We start from the raw sequence: 21,639 nt of genomic DNA, 5'->3' as shown, positions 1-21,639 counted from the left end.
CCCTGCTTCCCAGAAGGGAAGTTTTACAAAAGTGGTACAGGGGGCCTCTAATTTTAGTAGGTAGATCAGCCTGAAGATGAGGTGGGGGGAACTGCTGTTGTCTGGCTAGTTGCATAGGAAATGAGGAAAAAACAAGTAAACTAATAGGTTGGTACATAGTCTGGAAATGCTCAAGGTCATGCTGTTTTGGTGGTGTTCCCGTTTCTTTATATGATGAGATTTACCAGGCTAACAGGGCAGCAATGAGGGAATACTGCCAGCAGGTGGCTCTAGCCTCACAAAAACAAAACTATACGCAGGAAAGAGCTCTGGGAACCAAGGAAGGGATCAGGCTGCCTCAGCTGAGCCAGTGGGTCATGAGCCTTGTGCTTGTTCAGCTGTAATGCTGTTCTAAGCCTTCTGCTTGCACTCTCTTTTTCCTACTCATTTGGCATCTTGCATTCTGTTCATTAACACAGAAGGGAACTAGTTATTTTTAGTTTCTTTTCTTAGAATTTATCTGCATCATCTCTTTAACAACTCCGCAAATTCTTGATGCTGTGCCAATCTTTTCCATCCCTGTTACCTTTTGGGTTTAGATTTTGTCTTCCATACAAATACTCTTCTCCTTCATCAATCTTCTTTTCTTATTTTTCAGCCTATTTTAACTAGATCCCCATCTTTATTGTCCTACGTCTGTCTTTCAGCAATATTCATAGTCAGCAAGGCATGTACTGCTCAGCTGAGGAAATGACATTTGACCCTCCATGTCCTTCTTTGCTGCATTTATTTTAACTTCATATTTTGAACAGAATGTATAAAGAAAAGAGACCTAAAATTACTTTTCAGTCACAAGCAAATAAAGGCATGATTTCTTCCAGAAATAATAAAAGAGAAGCCTAGATAAAATGTAAGGTGATAAAGCTATCAGAACTCTAATCAGCTGCCTCATTTTGATGGAAACTGAACTAAGAGCAGCCTTTAAGCTACTGTCATTCTCTGGGTGACCACGAGATAATGTGACTGAAAAAATGCCTTTCACGATAAGCCATGATGAATTTCCAATCTAAAAAGAAAATCAGTCAGTCATCCAAACATTGCCTTCCTGCCTCCCTTCAAATTTGAACACAAATTTTTGTCAAGAACCTGATTTACAAGGTGCCACAGGACTCCTCGTCGCTTTTGCTGATTTACAAGGGCTCATAAAAATTAATGGGAAGTGAGAGTAGGCCTTGTTGCTTTGCAAAATCTAGGATTTAAATATAGGAATTCTTATTGCTTGTGAAATTCCTTAATGGTCTGTTAACAGTAAATATCTCAAGTTGATTCCTTGTTGGGTGTGGGTATAGAGTGATTGCTCTTTATAAGAGATCTGAAGGAGGGTAATTGTACACACATAGTTTAACTTAAAATTTCATACAGGTACTGTCCTATTGCAACCTGGGTCCCTGCCAGCTCTTTTAATAGCTCCCTGCTGGCTATTGCTTCAGCTCCGCTGGCTTTTGCTGTAGCTGCACACCAGGATGCATCCACTTGCTTTCACATCTGGCTGCATCAGAACAATGTATCCAAATTGTGTAAATTCCCTAGGACATAGGAGGACTGATTCACTGTTACTTCATTCCTGTGTTCAGTGCAGGAAGAGATAGTCACAAGAGAACTTTGAGCTTCCCAATATTCTGGTTCATAGGGCTGCTCTAACATACTGCATGGGCTGCTTGCAGCCTATTGCCAGAGTGAAATTAACTCCAGTTGCTTCCCTATCCTGAGTCTCATTCTACGGACTGTGTAGGGAATCACAGAGTAACACACTGTATCAATTCTTCACCATCTAGGAAGCTTAGATTGGTAGAGGCTGGCTAGGGTGATGAGGGAAAAAGCCATTGTCAAAGCTATTTCACATTGCTGGAATGGTTTAAAGAGGCGTATGAGCAGCAGTGAATTGGGCCCAAATATTACAGACTAAGTAAAAATATAATGGATAGAATTTTTAAACACTTGTCTATTCTTAGAATGTATCAGCTGCATAGCTTTGCCACCATAGCACATTAGGGCAGATTCCATCTACACTAACATGAGGGGTTTTCCTGTCAATATAGAATCACAGAATACTAGGACTGGAAGGGACCTCAAGATCATCGAGTCCAGTCCCCTGCCCTCATGGCAGGACCCAATATTGTCTAGACCAGTGGTCTCCAACCTTTTTACACCCAAGATCACTTTTTAAATGACAGACCAAGCCAAGATCTACCGCCCCGCCCCTTCTTTGAAGCCCCGCCCTCTCTATTCTCCTCCTCTCCATCACTTGCTATCCCCAATCCTTATACTGCTGCTTTTTTTTTTTTTTTTTTTAATTCTTCTGTAGGAAGAGGTTTTTCCAACATTTGGCCTGTCTACACTGGACCAAATGTCAGAAAAAAAACCCTTCTTTTGGAAGCCACCTTATTCCTTGTGGAAAGAGGAATATAGGGGTGACCAAAAGAGCCTGTTTGCTCTTCCACTAAAAAGCAGAAGAACAAACGCAACCCTGGATGCAGAAGAGTTTTTCTGGGATATCTCCAGAATCCTGAAAAACTCCTGCAGTCTAGCTGAACCCTTGCTGTGTTGAGACAGGATGTGTAGTCTCTGGGGTGGGAATGAGGGATTTGGGTGTGGGAAGGGGTGAGAGGTGCAAGCTCTGGGAGGAAATCTGGATGCAGGAGGAGGTGGAGAAAGGGACACTGGCTCGGGGAGGGGGCTCCAGGCTGGGCAGTGTTGGGATACTAAGCACAGGCTTGTGGATGTGAGGGTGCAGGAATTTGGGTTGGGGGTATGTAAGGGGCTGAGGGCAGGAGGTTCCAGTGTTTGATAGGCTCAGATCTAGGGTCTGGGGAAGGAGGAGTGCAGGAGTGGTTGTGGCCAGATTGGGGCTTGGCCCCAATTGGGGGTTTGTTGGCCAGGCTTCATTTTTAAATAAAATACTATGTTAAACACAAAAAGTTTCTGCATTGTCTTTATTTATGAGAATGGCAGGGAACCTGCCTTGAGTCAGGGGTCACTGACCCATAGAAAAGTCATTTGGGAGCAGGGAACAAGGTTGGGGGCAGGGAGTTCCCTACACCAGCCATGGAGGGAAGCCTCCGACCCACGCTCCCTCCGGACTGACCGCAGGGCAGCAGGGCTGGAGTGAAGAAAAGCGGCTGCCCGGCCAGCTGGCCATGGTGCTCAGCCAGGGTGCCACCAAGCTCCACGTGAGCAGGCGCAGAGGGGAAGCCGCCCAATCAGCTGGAGCATGGTTCAGCCTCCACTGGGCTGAAGGCCACAGCCAGCAGGCCAGGAGCTTCTCCTCTGCGCCAGCCCACGTGGAGCGTGATGCACCCTGGCTGAGAACCATGGCCAGCTGGCCGGGCAGCTGCTTCGCTTCCCTCTAGCCCGGCTGCCCTGCGCTCAGCCCAGGGAGGCTGCGCCTAGCTCCAGCTGTGAAAGCCACAGTCTGGGGTGTTTCAGCCCTCCCAACCTCCCAGCTCCCACCATTCCTCACAGCTACTCACCTGTGTTGTTGCTCAGTGAGTAGCTGCTCCTCAAATGAGGAAATCTAATGTAAATGTACTGCGCAGGTGCACAGTTCAGAGAAGGCTCAAGAGCTACTCTTAGAGCCCCTGAGATCTACCTGTAACTCACGATCTACTGGTTGGTGACCATGGGTCTAGACCATCCCTGATAGACATTTATCTAACCTACTCTTAAATATCTCCAGAGATGGAGATTCTACAGCCTCCCTAGGCAATTTACTCCTAAACAGTGTTTAATCACCCTGACTGTTAGGAACTTTTTCCTAATGTCCAACCTAAACCTCCCTTGCTTCAGTTTAAGCCCATTGCTTCTTGTTCTATCCTCAGAGGCCAGGAAGAACAAGTTTTCTCCCTCCTCTTTGTGATATCCTTTTAGATACCTGAAAACCGCTATTCTGTCCCCTCTCAATCTTCTCTTTTCCAAACTAAACAAGCCCGATTGTTTCAGTTTTCCTTCATAAGTCATGTTCTCTAGACCTTTAATCATTCTTGTTGCTCTTCTCTGGACCCTCTCCAATTTCTCCACATCTTTCTTGAAATGTGGTGCTTGGAACTGGACACAATACTCCAACTGAGGCCTAATCAGTGCAGAGTAGAGCGGAAGAATGACTTCTCATGTCTTGAGATACGATATAGTATAACAACATCAGCCATACCTTCAGGGGTTCATTAACCTGTACATCTACTAATGTGATATATGCCTCACGTGCCTCTCTGCTATGTACATTGGCCAAAAAGGACAGTCTCTGTGCAAAAGAATAAATGGACACAAATCATACATAAAAGAACTAGTAACATAAAAGAACTTTTATGGTAACATAAAAGAACTAGTAGGAGAGCACTTCAGTCTCCCTGGACACTCAGTCAGATGCTTAGAAGGGGCTATCCTTCAACACACAAACCTCCAAAAACAGACTTCAAAAAATCTTCAGAGCTGCAATTCATTGGCAAATTTGATATTAGTAATCTGGATTTGAATAGGGACTGGGAATAGCTGGCTCACTGCAAAAGCAATTTTCCCTCTCTTGGTAGCTATATCTCCTATCACCTGTTGGGAGTGGGCCACATCCACCCTGAGTGAACTGGCCCAGTTAGTACCGGTCCTCCGCTTGATAAGGTAATTCCCTTCTTTTCATGTGCTAGTATGTGTATGGCCAGCCTCTGGAATTCCCACTCCCTGCATCTGATGAAGTGGGTCTTTGCCCACGAAAGCTTATGCCCAAGTAAATTTGTTAATCTTTAAGGTGCTACAAGACTCCTTGTTGTTCCTGTCAGTGTAAATAATCCACCTCCATGAGAGAGGATAACTAGGAAGATAGATGAAGCAAAACTACCCCAGACTAACACGGCTACATTTCTATCACTAGGAAGATAGAAGAATTCTTCTGTCTACCTAGTAGTGCTACATGAGGATTTAGGCTGACTTAACTATGCCACTCAGGGATATGGAATGTTCGCACCCCTGATCAAGGTTAAATTGATCTAATTTTCTAGTGTAGGCCAGGCCCTGGATGAAAAAGCTTGCATGTACTGTATATACTTTTTCTGATTGTTCAAGGACATGTAAGGCTGATGAAGCTGTGTTTGTTAGCATTACTTAACATTTTGTGAGCCATTTTAGTTTTGTTTGAATTGCTTTCCTTTTCCTTTCCTGTTACCTGATTGTTAGGAGGTTAGCTTCAGAAGGTTACAGTTTGTATAACTGCCACATAACTATTTTTTTTCAGATGAGCATCTTTTCATTCAGACTGTTCTCATTTATCCATTCTTTTCTGTAGACCTTTGCTTTTGGATTCAGAGAAAATTCACCATTGAATGCTTTCTGTTTATTGTACCGAACTAAAGAAGATTGCTGCTATTCTCTGAATGAAGGTGAAAATAGAGTGTTTTTTATTGGTGGTTTTGTAGTTCTCACAAATATGCCATTTTAAATATATTTTGTTCAAAGCTAGCATGTTTAAACATATATGCATTTAAGAATATTTATACTGTCGATTCTGGAGATTAAAGCTTGGATATTCCTAAATGAATGAAATAATTAAATCAATACTTTGCTTCAAAACCATGTTTATTTAAAAAAAAAAACTCTTTCTTTTCTTTCGTAAAATATATATCTAGCAGCACTTACTAGTATGAAATGTATCTTAAGTTTTGTACATTTTTACAATAATGAGAAAAAGTATCAGAATCACATTTTCTTTAAAATGGCAAGAAAAATTGTTAATGAAAAGCTCTTAATTGGCCTCATGGCTGAAGATAGACATTTTAAGACTCCTGTTATTTTGCATACACATCTATCTCAGAAACAGTAGCACATGAGAATGCTCCATTGTATACAAAGATGTACATTCCAAAGGGTAAATAATTTGTAACCAGAGGAAAAGCAGTCTGTGCCACCACACTTTTTCGTGTGGCAAGAATGGAGATGGAATGGCAGGCCATGGAGGTATATCAAGGATCCAGATCCAAAGTGGAGGAGCAATGTTTGATCCTTCCCTGAGATCCACAGAGTTCATGGTCCAGTTCCAAATACATTTGGCCATTTGTTAGTCTTTACGATGCCACAGGACTCCTTGCTGAATCTGTGTTGGCTAGTTTTTATTGGACACACTGATTACATGGTATTGTGCTGAGACACAAAGGAGGCTTTTCTTTTGTCTGCTGCTTAGGAACCTTTGGAAGTTCATGACTAGTGACTAGAAAAAATGTCCACTCAGAAGCAGGAGGTAGAAGCAGCCAATTCTCCATACAAAAGAACAAAGTAGGAGGAATTTGCTCCCCCTATAATCCCCTGCAGAATTTCCTGAGGAGACAATAGCAGGTCCTATGTTAAATCCACAATATTCTGTAAATAGATAGCCATTCTGCTAAAGTGTGTTCAGTGGAAGGAAAGGGGATGGAGACAACAATCAGAATAAGATACTTTTTTGAAATGCTCACTGTTCTAGTTGCCTCCCATTAGTGGACATAAGAGCAGGTTATTAAACTTGGGTAGAGGGTAATGTCTAGGAATATAGAGAACTCTAATTTTTGGAAGTGCATCATGAGAGAGAGTATTTGTGGAGGAAGGAATAAAGCCTGTATGTTGCACACTCTTTTGGCTATCTCTTATTATGCTGAACATCCCCACCCACTACCATTATCCTAGCAATGGAGATGGCAGCACTTGCTTTGTCTTCATCCATGGTTAAGTGTAATATGCTTACTCTTGTTCCTAAGTATCCCACAGTATCTGGTGGCAATACAACTTAGCATTTGGCCTAGGTGGATAGGAAACTTATCACAGACAAGAAATGTTGATGTTCCACCCGTGTACAGGTAGGTCATGCATACATAGTTCAGCTAGTCTGTAATGCCATGTCTGAAAACCAGACATCTCTGTATCCCTACTGTCTGCTTCTTTTTGTTTGTCTTCATGCATCTGATGAAGTGAGTTGCAACTCACAAAAGCTTATGCCATAATAAAGACTAAAATTATTAGTCATTAAGGTACCACTGGACTTATTGCTGTTTTTTCTTGTTAGGATAGTGAATAGCATCTTTGACCCACTTGGCCCATCTCCTCACTCAAATCTTGTCACACTGTTAATTCAAGCCCTGTAAAACATTTTTTTAAGGAGTGGCATGGAGGTAGAGAGAGTGATATTGAGGAGGCAGCCCCTTCAATGCAACTATGGTGAGGTTCAGCCCTGGAAGTGATGCTTCAGGGATTGCGTAGTGGCACAGTGAATGTGTCTAGACTACAGGGTCTTGTCGACAAAACTATACTTGCATCTACACTACTGCTGAGTTCTGTCGACATAATGTTGACAGAACTCAGCAGTTTTATTGATGGCGGTAAACCTCATTCTACGAGGAATAATGCCTTTTGTCAACAGAGTCTGTTGACAGAAGGCGTTATTGCATCTACACTCTCATGTCGACAAAGAGGCTTGCTTTGTCGACAGAACTGGATGTAGTCTAGACGCTCTTTGTTGACAGTATCTGTCGACAAAGCCTGTAGTCTAGACGTACCCAGTCATGTCTTCCTATAGCTGAATCACATAGAATCATAGAATCATAGAATACTAAGACTGGAAGGGACCTCGAGAGGTCATCAAGTCCAGTCCCCTGCCCTCATGGCAGGACCAAATAATGTCTAGACCATCCCTGATAGCATAGGCGTGCGCATGGGGTGTGCCCAGCCACACCCTAATGTCTCAGGCTGGCTAGAAGAGGATTTGTGATGGAGTGCCACAGCCCCTCATTTTAAATTCCCCGTGCCCATCTACAGGGCACTGTGGGGCAGAGACAGCGCATGCGCGGAGTCCTCAAACGCCACGCAACAGGTGAGAGAGGAGACGGCTGGGCGTGGTGTAACGTCACGTCTGGGACTTTAAAACAGCACTGCCCAGCTCCAGAGGTAGCTGGGGCCTGACTACACATGCTTGTCCAAGCCATTTTTGCAGACTGGGCCCCTGCCGCAGCACAGGACAGCCCCCCTGAGGCGCCCCCACCTGGCCTGGCAGCACCACGTGGCCTCCCCGGAAGCACTCCCGCCTGGCCCGACAGCACTGCGCGGTGCCCCCTGAGGCACCTCGGGCTATGGCCTGGCCGGCCTGTAGTTTGGGCCGACTATGACTCCAGCCCCGCAAGCTGGAAGGCAGAAGCCTAAGGTAAGGGGGGGGGGGAATAAGAGGAGGGAGGAGGGCAGGTCAGCAGAAGAAATGGGAAGGCATCAAGGGACAGGGTAGAGGAGAGACAAATGCCAGGGGGCCAAGTGGAGACAATGAGGAAAATGGCAGGAGGGGAGGTGTCAGTGGGCGGGGGACAGGGTGATGCTGGGAGAGGAGACGGTAAGGGCATTGGAGGTTAGAGAAGGCCTGAAAGAAGGGATGGGCATGAGGAAGGCAGGGATGGAGCAAGTCATGTGTGAGGGCACAGGGGCATGAGGAGACATGTGTGAGGGCAAAGGGGGCACAGACAGTGAGGGAAGGGGGAGGCACCAGGAGAGTGCAGAGCTAAGGGCAGGTGCAGGTGCCAGGAGATTCTGGGGGTGAAGCAGAAGGGCAGAGACCTGCAGGAGAGGGACAAGCACCAGAGGAGAGCGGCAGGGCAGGTGTGTAGAGGGAGGTGTTAGGAGAGAGAATGAGGAGGTGAAGCTCATATGATCAGAGCGGGGCTACTGGAGGAGTGGGCACAGGGGGGAGAGAAGGGCTGGGGGAGAGGGGCAGGTCTCAGGAAGGCTGAGGGCCGTGAGACGGGCAGGAGTCAGGACAGCAGAGGAGGGTGAGGGGTTGGGGGACAGCAGGCACCAGGGGAGCTGATGGAGCAAGGGGAGGAGACATGGCAGAGAGGGAAAAGGTAGAGGTTTGAGATATGTATTAATAACTTGGTTGCCACAGTGGCACTTCCAAACAAGCCACATTAACTCAGTACTGGTGCACAACACATAAGAACATAAGAACGGCCGTATTGGGTCAGACCAAAGGTCCATCTAGCCCAGTATCCTGTCTACCGACAGTGGCCAACACCAGGTGCCCCAGAGAGGGTGGACCGAAGACAATGATCAAGCGATTTGTCTCCTGCCATCCCTCTCCAGCCTTTGACAAACAGAGGCCAAGGACACCATTTTATCCCCTGGATAATAGCCTTTTATGGACCTAACCTCCATGAATTTATCCAGCTTCTCTTTAAACTCTGTTATAGTCCTAGCCTTCACAGCCTCCTCTGGCAAGGAGTTCCACAGGTTGAGAACACGCTATGTGAAGAAGAACTTTCTTTTATTAGTTTTAAACCTGCTACCCATTAATTTCATTTGGTGTCCTCTAGTCCTTATATTATGGGAACTAATAAATAACTTTTCTTTATCAGCCCTCTCCACACCACTCATGATTTTATAGACCTCTATCATATCCCCCCTCAGTCTCCTCTTTTCTAAACTGAAAAGTCCCAGTCGCTTTAACCTCTCCTCATATGGGACCCGTTCCAAACCCCTAATCATTTTAGTTGCCCTTTTCTGAACCCTTTCTGAACACAAAATTCATTCTGCTCATGGGAGGAAACTCTTGGAGGGAACACTTCCCCCAGCCTCTCCTCCCCCGAGCTAATGTCACACACGTTGGGTTAATGCAATTGCAGTATAGTTGCATGAGGGGGCTTTGGTGGGGGCCAAATGAATCCCTATTGGTAGGAGGATGGTGGGAAAAATCCGTGTGTGTGTGTGTGTGTGTGTGACATGACATCTTTTCCTTCTGGTCATGTGTCCATCTTTCCCTGAGAATGTTACCTTCAGAGGTGTAGCCAATGGGGCTCAGGGGTGTGGCCAATGGGGGGTCAAAGTGCATTTAAAAAAATTCTTTGGGTGCACACCCTAATGAAATGTGCTGCGCACGCCTATGCCTGATAGACATTTATCTAACCTACTCTTAAATAACTCCAGAGATGGAGATTCCACAACCTCCCTGGGCAATTTATTCCAGTGTTTGACTACCCTGACAGTTAGGAACTTTTTCCTAATGTCCAACCTAAACCTCCCTTGCTGCAGTTTAAGCCCATTGCTTCTTATTCTATCCTCAGAGGCTAAGACGAATAAGTTTTCTCCCTCCTCCTTAAGACACCCTTTCAGATACCTGAAAAGTGCAATCATATCCTCCCTCAATCTTCTCTTTTCTAAACTAAAAAAAACCAATTCTTTTCAGCCTTTTCCTTTATAGGTCATGTTCTCTAGATCTTTAATCATTCTTGTTGCTCTTCTCTGGGATTTGTTCTTTACAAATCCATGCTGGCTGTTCCCTATGACCTTGCCACCTTCCAAGTGTTTATAGATAATTTCCTTAATTACTTGCTCCATTATCTTCCCTGGCACAGAAGTTAAACTAACTAGTCTGTAGTTTCCTGGGTTGTCTTGTTTCCCTTTTTATAGATGGGCACTATATTTGCCCTTTTCCAATCTTCTGGAATTTCTCCTGTCTCCCATGATTTTCCAAAGATGATAGGAGGTATCTGAGCCTCTAGCTATCAGCTCCTTGAGTATTCTAGGATGCATTTCATCAGGCCCTGGTGACTTGAAGGCATCTAACTTTTCTAGGTGATTTTTATCTTGTTCTTTTTTTATTTTATCTTCTAAACCTACCCCCTTCACACTAGCATTCACTACGTTAGGCATTCCTTCAGACTTCTTGGTGAAGACCGAAACAAAGAAGTCATTAAGGATCTCTGCCATTTCAAGTTTCCTGTTACTGTTTCTCCCTCCTCACTGACCAGTCATCTTGTTTCCCTTTATTCCTGTAGCTAGATTGAGCTAATTTTGTGCCTTTGCCTTTCTAATCTCGCCCCTGCAGTCCTGTGTTGTTTGCCTATATTCATCCTGTGTAATTTGTCCTACTTTCCATTTTTTATAAGACTCCTTTTTTATTTTTAGATCATGCAAGATCTCGTGGTTAAGTCAATGCGGTCTTTTGCCATATTTTCTCTCTTTCTGACGCATTGGAATAGCTTGCTTTTGGGCCCTTAATTATGTCCCTTTGAAAAACTGCCAACTCTCCTCAGTTGTTTTTTCCCTCAGTCTTGATTTCCATGGGACCTTACCTATCAGCTCTCTGAGCTTACCAAATTCCCCCTTCCTGAAATTCATTGTCTCTATTTTGCTGTTCTCCCTTCTACCCTTCCTTAGAATTGTGAACTCTATGATTTCACGATCACTTTCACCCAAGCTGCCTTCTACTTTCTAATTCTCAACCAGTTCCTCCCTATTTGTTAGGATCAAATCTAGAACAGCTTCCTCCTGGTAGCTTTTTCAACCTTCTGAAATAAAAAGTTGTCTCCAATGCAGTCCAAGAACTTATTGGATAGTCTGCGCCCCGCTGTGTTATTTTCCCAACATACATCTGGATAGTTGAAATTCCCCATCACCACCAAATCTTGGGCTTTGCATGATTTTGTTAGTTGTTTAAAAAAAGCCTCATCCACTTTTCCACCTGGGTAGGTGGCCTGTATTAGACTCCTAGCATGACATCACCCTTGTTTTTAACCCCTTTTAGTCTAACCCAGAGACTCTAAACACTCCCATCTCCTATGAGAGAGCTTGGGCGACTTGCTTCATTTCCCTCCAGTGGTGGGTTTCTTTGAGGAGCCGTTGCTTTACTTGACTGGGCCTTGCAAACACTGGCCCTTTAATTTCAGCTGCATTCTGTGACTTTGCCAAAATTGTGCCCCACATTGCACAGTATGTTTGTAAATCAGAACAAGGGATCCTTCCTTTGTAAAGAGGCTCCTGTGAGAAATGTGCATACCTTTACTCCTTACATACACCCCAAAGCACTTGGTATTAAGGGCAAATGCAAAAGTGGGTTCCTGAAATGTCTTTAAATCTTAAAGTTTGGGTTTGCTTTAATGAATGGATAAAAGTACAGGCTAGTACTTATTTTCCCCACAGTATTTCACTCACTAGTAGTGGTTATGATCACATGAATTTAGTGCTCCCATGCTGTTGCTTTCCTGCCAATAAATAGTTCTGCAGAGTTAGGGGAATGATTTTTTTTCAGAGCAGTCTATTGACTAAAAGGCTTTGTGTTTTGTGCACACAAGTTTTGTTTTCCTTTGTTTAGTGAGAGTAAATATTCGAGGAGATAGACAACAGGCTGTGTGTACACTAATGGAATTCAGGCACATACCTTCTACAGCCTGTTAAAAAAAGCCATATAATTTATCTTCTGTATTTACTTGCATGTAGTACTCAGCACAGTTTGTATACACTTCCAACCCCTGCTGATTTGGACAGGAGAGTCTTAGTTTTCTGGCAGAGAGCTCACCTACTTTCTAATTTGGTACATCTTGTTAGTTAGAAATTGTTTAAATCAAAGGGTAAGCTAGTTATGTTTAAGGCATTGCTATTGTGTGTCATTGTCTATTGATGTAAACCAGCATCACGTATGATTAATGGTCATGAGAGACTCACTGCTGCAGAACTTCCTGCTGGTCACTCTGGAACTAGCTAGGTGTCCCCCTTTGGCTGATGTCTTGCTTATCATTTCTCGGCACTCTCTCCATGTTCTCACTCTCAACCCGCACTGCTCCCAAAACCACAGTGTCTTCTTCAGGACACTGCCCTCTGGCAGTGCACGCTACACCAGTCTCTTGCCGCCTTTTTCTGGGGTTTCAGCACTCCTCAGTCTCACGTGCCACTGTGGCCAACTGCAGCCCTAAAGTCTAGTCCCTCACTCCAGGGGCAAGTCACAGACCATAAAGACTACTCCTCCGTGTGGCTAGGGTGAGGTATAAGGTAAAAAGGGTGGGAGAACCCAGGCCCACCCACTTCTTTGAGTCCTTGCCCAGGGACCATCTGGTGGGGCAGTCTTGTCCTCCCCTCCTTCTCTCTCCCTTAACTGCTTCCTGTTCCTGGACCACTTTTCTGGACCACCTCTTATCATGGGGGCCCGCAGCCTGGAAGGTGTCAGGCTGGAGTTTCTCTCTCCTGCTTCCCTGAGCCTACTCAGCACTGCTCCCTCTAAGGAGCTTCCTCTTGGGAGCCAATCCTGCACCCTCCCTGGTCAGGACTCAATTGCCCTTTGCTCTGCTGAGTGTCTCTTGATAACCAGGGTTGCCCTGGGCTCCTTCTGACTGGCCTGGGCTCTGAACAAGTTCCCTCCAGCCTGCTTTAACCCATTCTGGCCAGAGTGGGGCAGCCGTCCCACCCCAGTGACAAACAGAAGGCCGCAGTTCTGTCTAACTGCTATAGGAAAGGTCTGGGGAGTAAAATCCGGGTGTCACTGAAGTCAAAAGAAGTTTTTTCCATTTGCTTAATTGGGACCAGGTTTACTTCAAAACTTTAGTCAAATCACTTAGCTATTAGCTTTCCCATCTGTAGAATGGGGACCACACTTAACTTTTATAAAATGGGTTTTAATAAGATGTTATCTTGCAATGTACATCTTCAGTTGGTAATGGATACCATAACAATGCTTACACTTATATAACATCTTTGATGTGGGGCTCTCAAAGTTCTTTGTGAAAGTAGGCAAGTGTGAGAGGAAAGATATTGTGTGGCCAGGACTCTAGGAGATATGAGATCAATTCCTGGGTCTGCATCAGACTTCGGGTACGTCTAAACTACATGCCTCTGTCGGCAGAGGCATGTAGATTTGTTTGTTCAGCAAAGGTAAATGAAGCCACGATTTAAATGATCGCGGCTTCATTTACATTTACATGGCTGCCGCGCTGAGCCGACAAACAGCTGATCAGCTGTTTGTCGGCTCGCACGCTAGTCTGGACGTTCCCCCTGTCGACATCAAAGCCCTTTGTCGGCAGCCCTGGTAAACCTCATTCCACGAGGAATAACGGGGCTGCTGACAAAGGGCTTTGATGTCGACAGGGGGAACGTCCAGACTAGCGCGCGAGCCGACAAACAGCTGATCAGCTGTTTGTTGGCTCAGCGTGGCAGCCATATAAATGTAAATGAAGCCACGATCATTTAAATCGCGGCTTCATTTGCCTTTGCTGATCTGTCTAATCTACATGCCTCTGCTGACAGAGGCATGTATTCTAGACACAGCCTTCGTGTGTAACCAGGGATGAAGATAATATTCTCCTCTCTCAACTTTGTCTGTCTTAGATTGCAAGCTCTTAGGGGCAGGTAATGACCCTCTAGTTCTGTGTTTTGCACAATCTCAGTTGGGGTTTCTGGGCACTACTTCAATAAAGAGGAAGTATTAGCCTCATTTTACAGATGTGGAAACTAAGTTATAGACAAATTAGACCCAACGCTTTCTAAATTGGATGTCTACAGTTATTGCTCCTATTCCCATTGGGGTCGGTCTACATTATTCTCCTAAATTAAGGAGAAACTATTCTACTCTATCTAAGGATTACTGATTTCTTGTTACCCTCCTGGAAATCTCCTCACTGTAGGAATCAGCTTTGTTCAGCAGTTGTGATCAGAAAGTAGGAGTCAGGAGACCTGAGTTCTACTCTTCAATCTACCGCAGCCTGGGTGTGTGACACTGGGCATGTGAGGCATCAAAACTTTGGAAATATGTTGCGGAAAACAGCTGCTTCTGAACATTTCTGACTCTAAAACAATAGCTTAGTTAGAATAATTTGGTAGTTATGAGTTGGTTCCTTTTCAATCCCATCTGGGGTTCAACCACTCCCAATTTGCCAATTAGCCATTCTAATAATGACTAATTAATTATTCGAGTTCAATATTGACATAATGGCAAAATCCTGACCCTGTTAAAGGCAATGGTAAAACTCCCAGTGACCTATGTTAGGTTAGGATTCACTTTCAATCTCCAGCTTACTCTCACCCTTCTATCTTAAGTGAACAGAAAACTATTCACTCTGAAATATGAATGTTTTCTTCCAGAATTAACTAAGTCAGATTTGAATAAAACATAGATTTTCCTTCTGGAAACCCTCTTGTTTTCATCTTATCCATTGAATGGCTGTCTAGTGATAGGTCACAGCATACAGTAATCGGCCACAATACTATGGTTTAACTTTACATTTTGGTGCCTTGTTATAGAGGATAAATATTTATGGTATGAATCAGTGTGAAACCAGAGGAGGCAATGAACCACAAGGGGAAAATGAGTCTTTAAATAGATGTGTTGCATTGCAACTAACCTACATGGATTTATGTGTAGGTAATATTAAGGGTATGATTTAAGATCTCCAAAGCTGGGAAAGATATTCAAAGTTAAGACTGAATCAGCTACATTGTTAACTCACCATTCTATAGTTACTTATAGCACCTGTTTTTTATTTGTAGAGTGATGCAAAATTTTCATACTAATACAGAAAAATCAGATTATATTTGGTTTTGGATTTCTACTACAGTCCAGACATCCAAACTGAGTTTGCTGAAACTTTTCCAACAGTTGCACAAACTTTTATTAATTTATGGTTCAAGATAGGAACTACAGCTGTGCAGGAAAGGGCTTTCCCATCTTGCCATACGTTTTGAAATTTCAAATATTGCCCTATCCTCAGTTGGAATAAAAATCCAATTCTTGGCAATTTTCACAGATAGTTCAGTGTGTCCGCACTAGTTTAAGATTTGTTTCCTAGCTATCCTACTGCTGACTTACCCAGTAGCTATCAGCCCCCCAAATTCTCTGCTGTGTTCACAGAAGCAATGTGATTTCTAATAATTTTTACAAACTCACTGGCACACTGTGGAACAGTACTGGTGTTATAATTAACTCATTGATAGGAAGCATTATCCTGTAATAATGCGTAGGGTCATGTCTAAGAATTTAGAGAACTTAACTTTCAACATGTGCCCAAAGAGAAAGGAATAAAGCCTCAGTTGCACATGTCTCTATGTGCACACTTAGAACAGTTGATGCCAGTGTTCTTTCTAAGCTGTGTGGCAACGTGCTTCACAGCTGATTAATCAGCCCTGCCCGGTCAGTCAGCTCCATGCTGATTAATCACCTGTGAAGCTTTGCTGCCATAGAGGGAACATGGGTTGATGCCCTAACTTCCAACTTATAAGGCTACATCTACACTGCGGCACTGTTTTGGGATACCATAGTATCCCAAAATAGCCATCCTTGTGTCTTAACAGCAAACCTGTTATTTCTGACATCTCTGTACATCTCTTTCCATGCGGAGTAAGGGACGTTTCAGAATAGCGCTTTATTTTGAAAATTAGCTATTTCGAAATAAGATACACAATTTGAGCTACACAAATTGCGTATCTTATTTGAAGCTATGGTGCAGTGTGGATGCTCCCTTAGGGTATGTCTACACTACCCCCCTAGTTCGAACTGGGGGGGTAATGTAGTCATACGGAGTTGCAAATGAAGCCTGGGATTTGAATTTCCCAGGCTTCATTTGCATAAAGCCGGCCGGCCCCATTTTTAAATGCCGGCTAGGTCGGACCCCGTGCCACGCGGCTACACGCGGCACGGACTAGCTAGTTCGGATTAGGCTTCCTAATCCGAACTAGCTGTACGCCTCGTTCCACTAGCTGTATGCCGGCTGGCTTTATGCAAATGAAGCCCGGGAAATTCAAATCCCGGGCTTCATTTGCAACTCCGTATGACTACATTACCCCCCTAGTTCGAAGTAGGGGGGTAGTGTAGACATACCCTTAGAGACATTCTCATGCTCCCTGTCTAGTTCAATAAATATGTAATTATTTCATATTCAGAGGAACAGTTTCAACAGGAAAGTCATAGGAAAACTTGATCCAGAATATCTCATAGCCTGATGGTTAAGAGCACTCACTTTGAATGGGTGACAAGAGAGGGATCACTTGATGACTGCCTGTTCTGTTTATTCCCTCTGAAACATCTGGCATTGGTCACTATCTGAAGACAAAATATTGGGCTAGATGGAGCTTTCTTCTGACCCAGTAGGGCCGTTCTTATGAAACTTAGATTCAATTTCCTGTGATGGGCGGGGCGGGGGGGAGGGAGGAGTTGAACCTGGCTCTCTGAAAGCCCAGGTGAGCTCCCTAACAACTGAGCAATATAAAATGGTCATTGTCTTCTCTGAAACGCTTTCTGGGCCATTTGATTTGCTGACAGTTCAAAACAACAAATAATAATTAGCTTCAAGAGGACCCCAACTGACTTTTTCGAATGGCTAATGAATTGCAAAAGCTGTTATTCCGACAGCTTTAATTCCAAGTGCTTTAACTGGTTTAAATTTTCTAGCATAGATCTGACTATAGATTTTACTAGGAGATGCTTAGATATCTGGCACAGTATGAAAACTGAGATACATAGAGCACAGAAAGACTCACTTACACTGCCTTTATTCCATTCCCACTCCACTGGTACCAAGAGAGTTATTCCTGATTTACATCAGTACAAATGAGAGGAGCATTAGTTTCAGAGTTTCATCATGGTCTCTGGATTTTCTAAGATACAACAGATTTCTAAAATGGTTTAAAATTGTCTCTTGTGACTTAAAAATCAACATTCTCATGGCAGTTGCTCTCCTGGGGTTGGGGCAAGCTGCATGCCTAGGCATATTTTTAATAATGCATGTAATTCACCTCATCAGCCTGGTTCCTATGAAGGAATGTGTAAATTCCCACCCCACAATGAGAGAACAAAGGTTCTCCTCTTAAACAAGGGAAAGCCCTCAGATTTGGGGTTGCAATAAATGAATAAAAGTCCTTCTGAAGAGAATAAGATCTTGGGGGAAAAGCACATGTTACACCCCGGGTAACATGGACCCAAGAGTGTGGAATTATTATTTCCTTTTAATAGTTAGTCATAGATATGGTGAGGGATGGCTTTTGGACCTAGCCACTGAGCTGGAGTAGATGTAAAATGGGTCAGAGACCTCTCCTGGCCTTTGTAATTAGGAAATATCAGGGATAAAATTGATTGAGGATTAATACTTTTAGAAGCAGGTGGAAGCTCAGGCTACGTCTACACTACAATGATCTATTGGAAAAGGGTATGCAAATTGTGCTCCGCCATTTGCCTAGCTTTTTCCACATCTTTTTTCAGAAGAGGCTTTTTCAAAATGTGGCCCATCTACACTGGGCCAAATTTCGGAAAAGCCTCCTCTTTCGGAAGAGCCCTTCTTCCGTGTGCGAGGAGGAAGACAGGACTTCCGAAAGAGCACGTCTGCTTTTCTGCAGAAAAAAGTGGGAGAGCAGAAGTGTTCCCTGGACATGCCAGAGTTTTTCCAGGATACCTTGGGAAAATCCCCAAAGTGTAGACATAGCCTTTGAGGTGTAAACTTTTAAGGGTGTGCCAATAGCATAAGCAGGGTAGCGGTTCAGATTTCTTCTGTTGCATTTCCCCACCATACCATGCCTGGTTCAGATGTATGGTTTTTCTATGGTTCACAGTGTGACTCTATGGCTGCTAGGGAGCACTGAGGTTGCAGTAAACCATGGAGCTGCTGTGCAGATAGCTGATGCAATATCTCCTCTCAGCTCTTCCCCATTCTTCCAAACTTCACTTTGCTGGGAGGTGAAGGGAGACCTGTGCATAGACTCCCCAAGCCACATCTTCCTCCTCACCTTTCTGTATTCAGGGCTTTCCCTGGCTGGAGGATGCAGGATCGGATTTTCTCCAAAGTATTAAAAAACCCAGAGAATCTTTCTCTCGTTGGTTGTGTGCTAGGAATGTGTTTTATAAGAATGGAAGTTAAGAATCCCCACCCAGAATACCAAAAATGGGATCCTGCTGATTGCTTAGTTAATCATCCGTTTGATCTAATCTTTCTGAAGTTTTTCAACAGCTACATGCACACAGTATGTGAAGAGATTAGCATTGTAGGAACATCTGTGATGGCAGGAAGGTCAGCATCTTGATCAATAACAACTCAGCCTGAACAGATATCTAATCAAAAAGAAAAAGGTCATCACCAATAAGATACTTTAAAAAGACTGGCAGACATAATCTAATCACTGATTACTGAATATTTAGTCCAGTGGTGACCTTGGTGGCTTTCATTTAACCATACACTATTAGCTAATTTCATCCTGGTTGTGGATTAAGCTTTCACAATTATTTTATTAGTTGAAATAATAAACTGATACCTGCTGGGGAGGAGTGATCTTGCTCATGCTCACAGGAGTAATTTTTCTGCCAGCCTCACACATGTCACTTACACTCATTCTGTTAGTTCTCAAGAAAGCAACACTGAAAAGTCCTGCCACCATACATCATGTCCCTTAGCCGTTCTAAACCAAAATGAAATGCATTTTGTGCAGGGCATTAATTAGAGTTTCCTTTTTTTAAGAGAAAGACTAATTAGATTCCATTCCATTTAAATAAGTAATGGGCAAAAGTATTTTGTGTATGCGTGTGTGTACAAATCTTCAATTTAGAGGACATTCATACTTCGCCAATGCATTGCTAGGAAGCAGTGTTAATTATTAGTATGTGAAGGTGCAAGCTTTGGCATTGGAATCAATGTTCATTCTATAATGTCAGAATCAGGATTCCCTGAACATGCTTGTAATTGCAAGTCAGTTAGTTAATATAATCTGTCATCTGGGAGTAAATAAACCGAGATCCTGGGTTCTAAGTTGAGGTACTTTCTTTCAGAGTGAGGTCATTGAACTGTTTTACGCTTAGTCAACCCACTAGAAAACTAAGGAAAACCACGGCCACTATGAAAAACTGCATGCCGCATCTAACTTGAGTCTGAATGAGTGAATTAATTATACAACAACAAAATGAGATTTCTTTTTTTCATGCTTCTTTCACAGCAGGCAGCCATATTAGCTCTTTTTGTCACTTCATTATAGGCAGCTCCATTAGTTAGTTCATTTCAGATATGAAAACAATCCTCAGCAAAGGATTTTTTTTAAAGCTGAACCTCCAGTTTATGAATTGTAGTCTACAAAACCACTGAAATCAAATGCAGATGCTGTTATTGCAGAAGACTATGATATTACCTCACATGGATAACTTGTATGTTCTCTCTCCAACAAAGGGATAAAAATAGCTTAAGACTTGTTTTAATACAGCTTTTACTATTAACATTTTTGGCTCCAGTTTTCATCTAGTCTATATGATATTTTCAAAGTAAGTGGCATGACTAGATATTTCTGAACATTTGGAAATCTCTGAAACCACATTGATGCCATGTACAGTGGACCCATCTTATATAAAAATCATTTTTCACCCATGAGAACTTCTCAGTAAGTGGAGGAATTTTGGCACCTTCATTCTACTGCATTTTAAAACCAGAGCCTTGCTATAAATGTCTTGATTTTATTAAAAACAAAAAAGTGGAGCTGTGGGGAGGTATGTGGAATTAATTTTGCTCTGTTGCCTTGTAGACGTGATGCCACAAGAAGACGTCCAAGGAGTGATTTCCTTGTAAATGACTTCAGTCTGTTTTCTGTATTCATTAGGTCAACATTTTTAGGGTTTCATTTAGAGGAGCATCCTTAATTGAGCACCCTTAATTCCTAGTCTACTCAAGCAGAGGGTTCTCAGCCAGATTGGGACATTTGGGCTACGTCTACATTGCAATACCCTTTCAGGATACTGGAGTATCCCGAAATAGCTGTCCCCCTGTTATTTCAGGCACATTATTCCAATGTCCCTGTAAACCTCATTCTATAAGGAGTAAGGGACTTTTTGGAGAAGCACTTTATTTCAAAATTTGATGTTGTGCAGATAGAACCAAATGATAAAATAAGCTATTTTGAAATAGCATCAAAATAAGATATACAATTTGTATAGCTCAAATTGCATATCTTATTTCGAGTTCCAGTGCTGTGTAGATGCATCATTGAAGTGCAAGACATATAAAGTGTCCATGTACAGTGTTCTCCTGATTCAGCACAGCTGGGTGATAGTGATATTAGTCTCTTGGAGAAAAAGGAAAAACAGTCCTTCTGTTCAATTGTTTCTGTTTGAGTGGCTGACTCATTGCACAGTCTTGCTGTAGATGGTAATAAAATAGCATTTCAGACATGGAGACATAGGCACAGCAGGCCTCAACAGGATCCCTGTGTGTGAGTTTGTGCAGTGGGTTAAGAGTTTTTTCCTTAGTAGCGAATGAACCTTAAATTAAAATGAAAAATAATAGAGGTTCAGCTAGCCAAGTTGCTTTGCTACATTGATAGCTTATCTCTTCTCAGAGCTCTTCTGTGTGGAGCACACCCCATTAAGGCTGAGAGAAACCACAAGCGGTGACAAAAATTGTTTGTAGGATCTTTATATTCTACATCTTAAATGTCACAGTAAGGCAGTTTCAGAGGGGTAGCCGTGTTAGTCTGAATCTGCAAAAGCGACGAGGAGTCCTGTGGCACCTTATAGACTAACTCCTACACTTCAGTTAGTCTATAAGGTGCCACAGGACTCCTCGTCGCAGTAAGGCAGTTTGACTCCTCATTTGGGGTCGGCCATTCTAAAACCTTTGATTACAGAGCCACCTTGAAAGAGTGAAGGAATGAAAATCCCTTATTTCATAGAGGGATAAGGGATCTTTCAGAAAAGGCTTTATTTTCCGCAAGATCAGCATCTAGACTGGCGCTTTTTTCCGACAAAGCTCTGTGTGGAAAAAAAGCGGCAGCCATTTTTATGCTAATGAAGCGGGGGAGATTTAAATCCCCACTTCATTAGCAATTGCGATACGTCTAATTTACATCCCTTTTACGAAAAAGGGATGTAGTTTAGACGTAGCCCATGGG

The sequence above is a fragment of the Pelodiscus sinensis genome, chromosome 2, assembly GCF_052426305.1.
Source record: "Pelodiscus sinensis isolate ZL-2025 chromosome 2, ASM5242630v1, whole genome shotgun sequence".
In the NCBI taxonomy this organism is placed as follows: domain Eukaryota; kingdom Metazoa; phylum Chordata; order Testudines; family Trionychidae; genus Pelodiscus; species Pelodiscus sinensis.
This window is presented reverse-complemented; position numbering follows the sequence as displayed.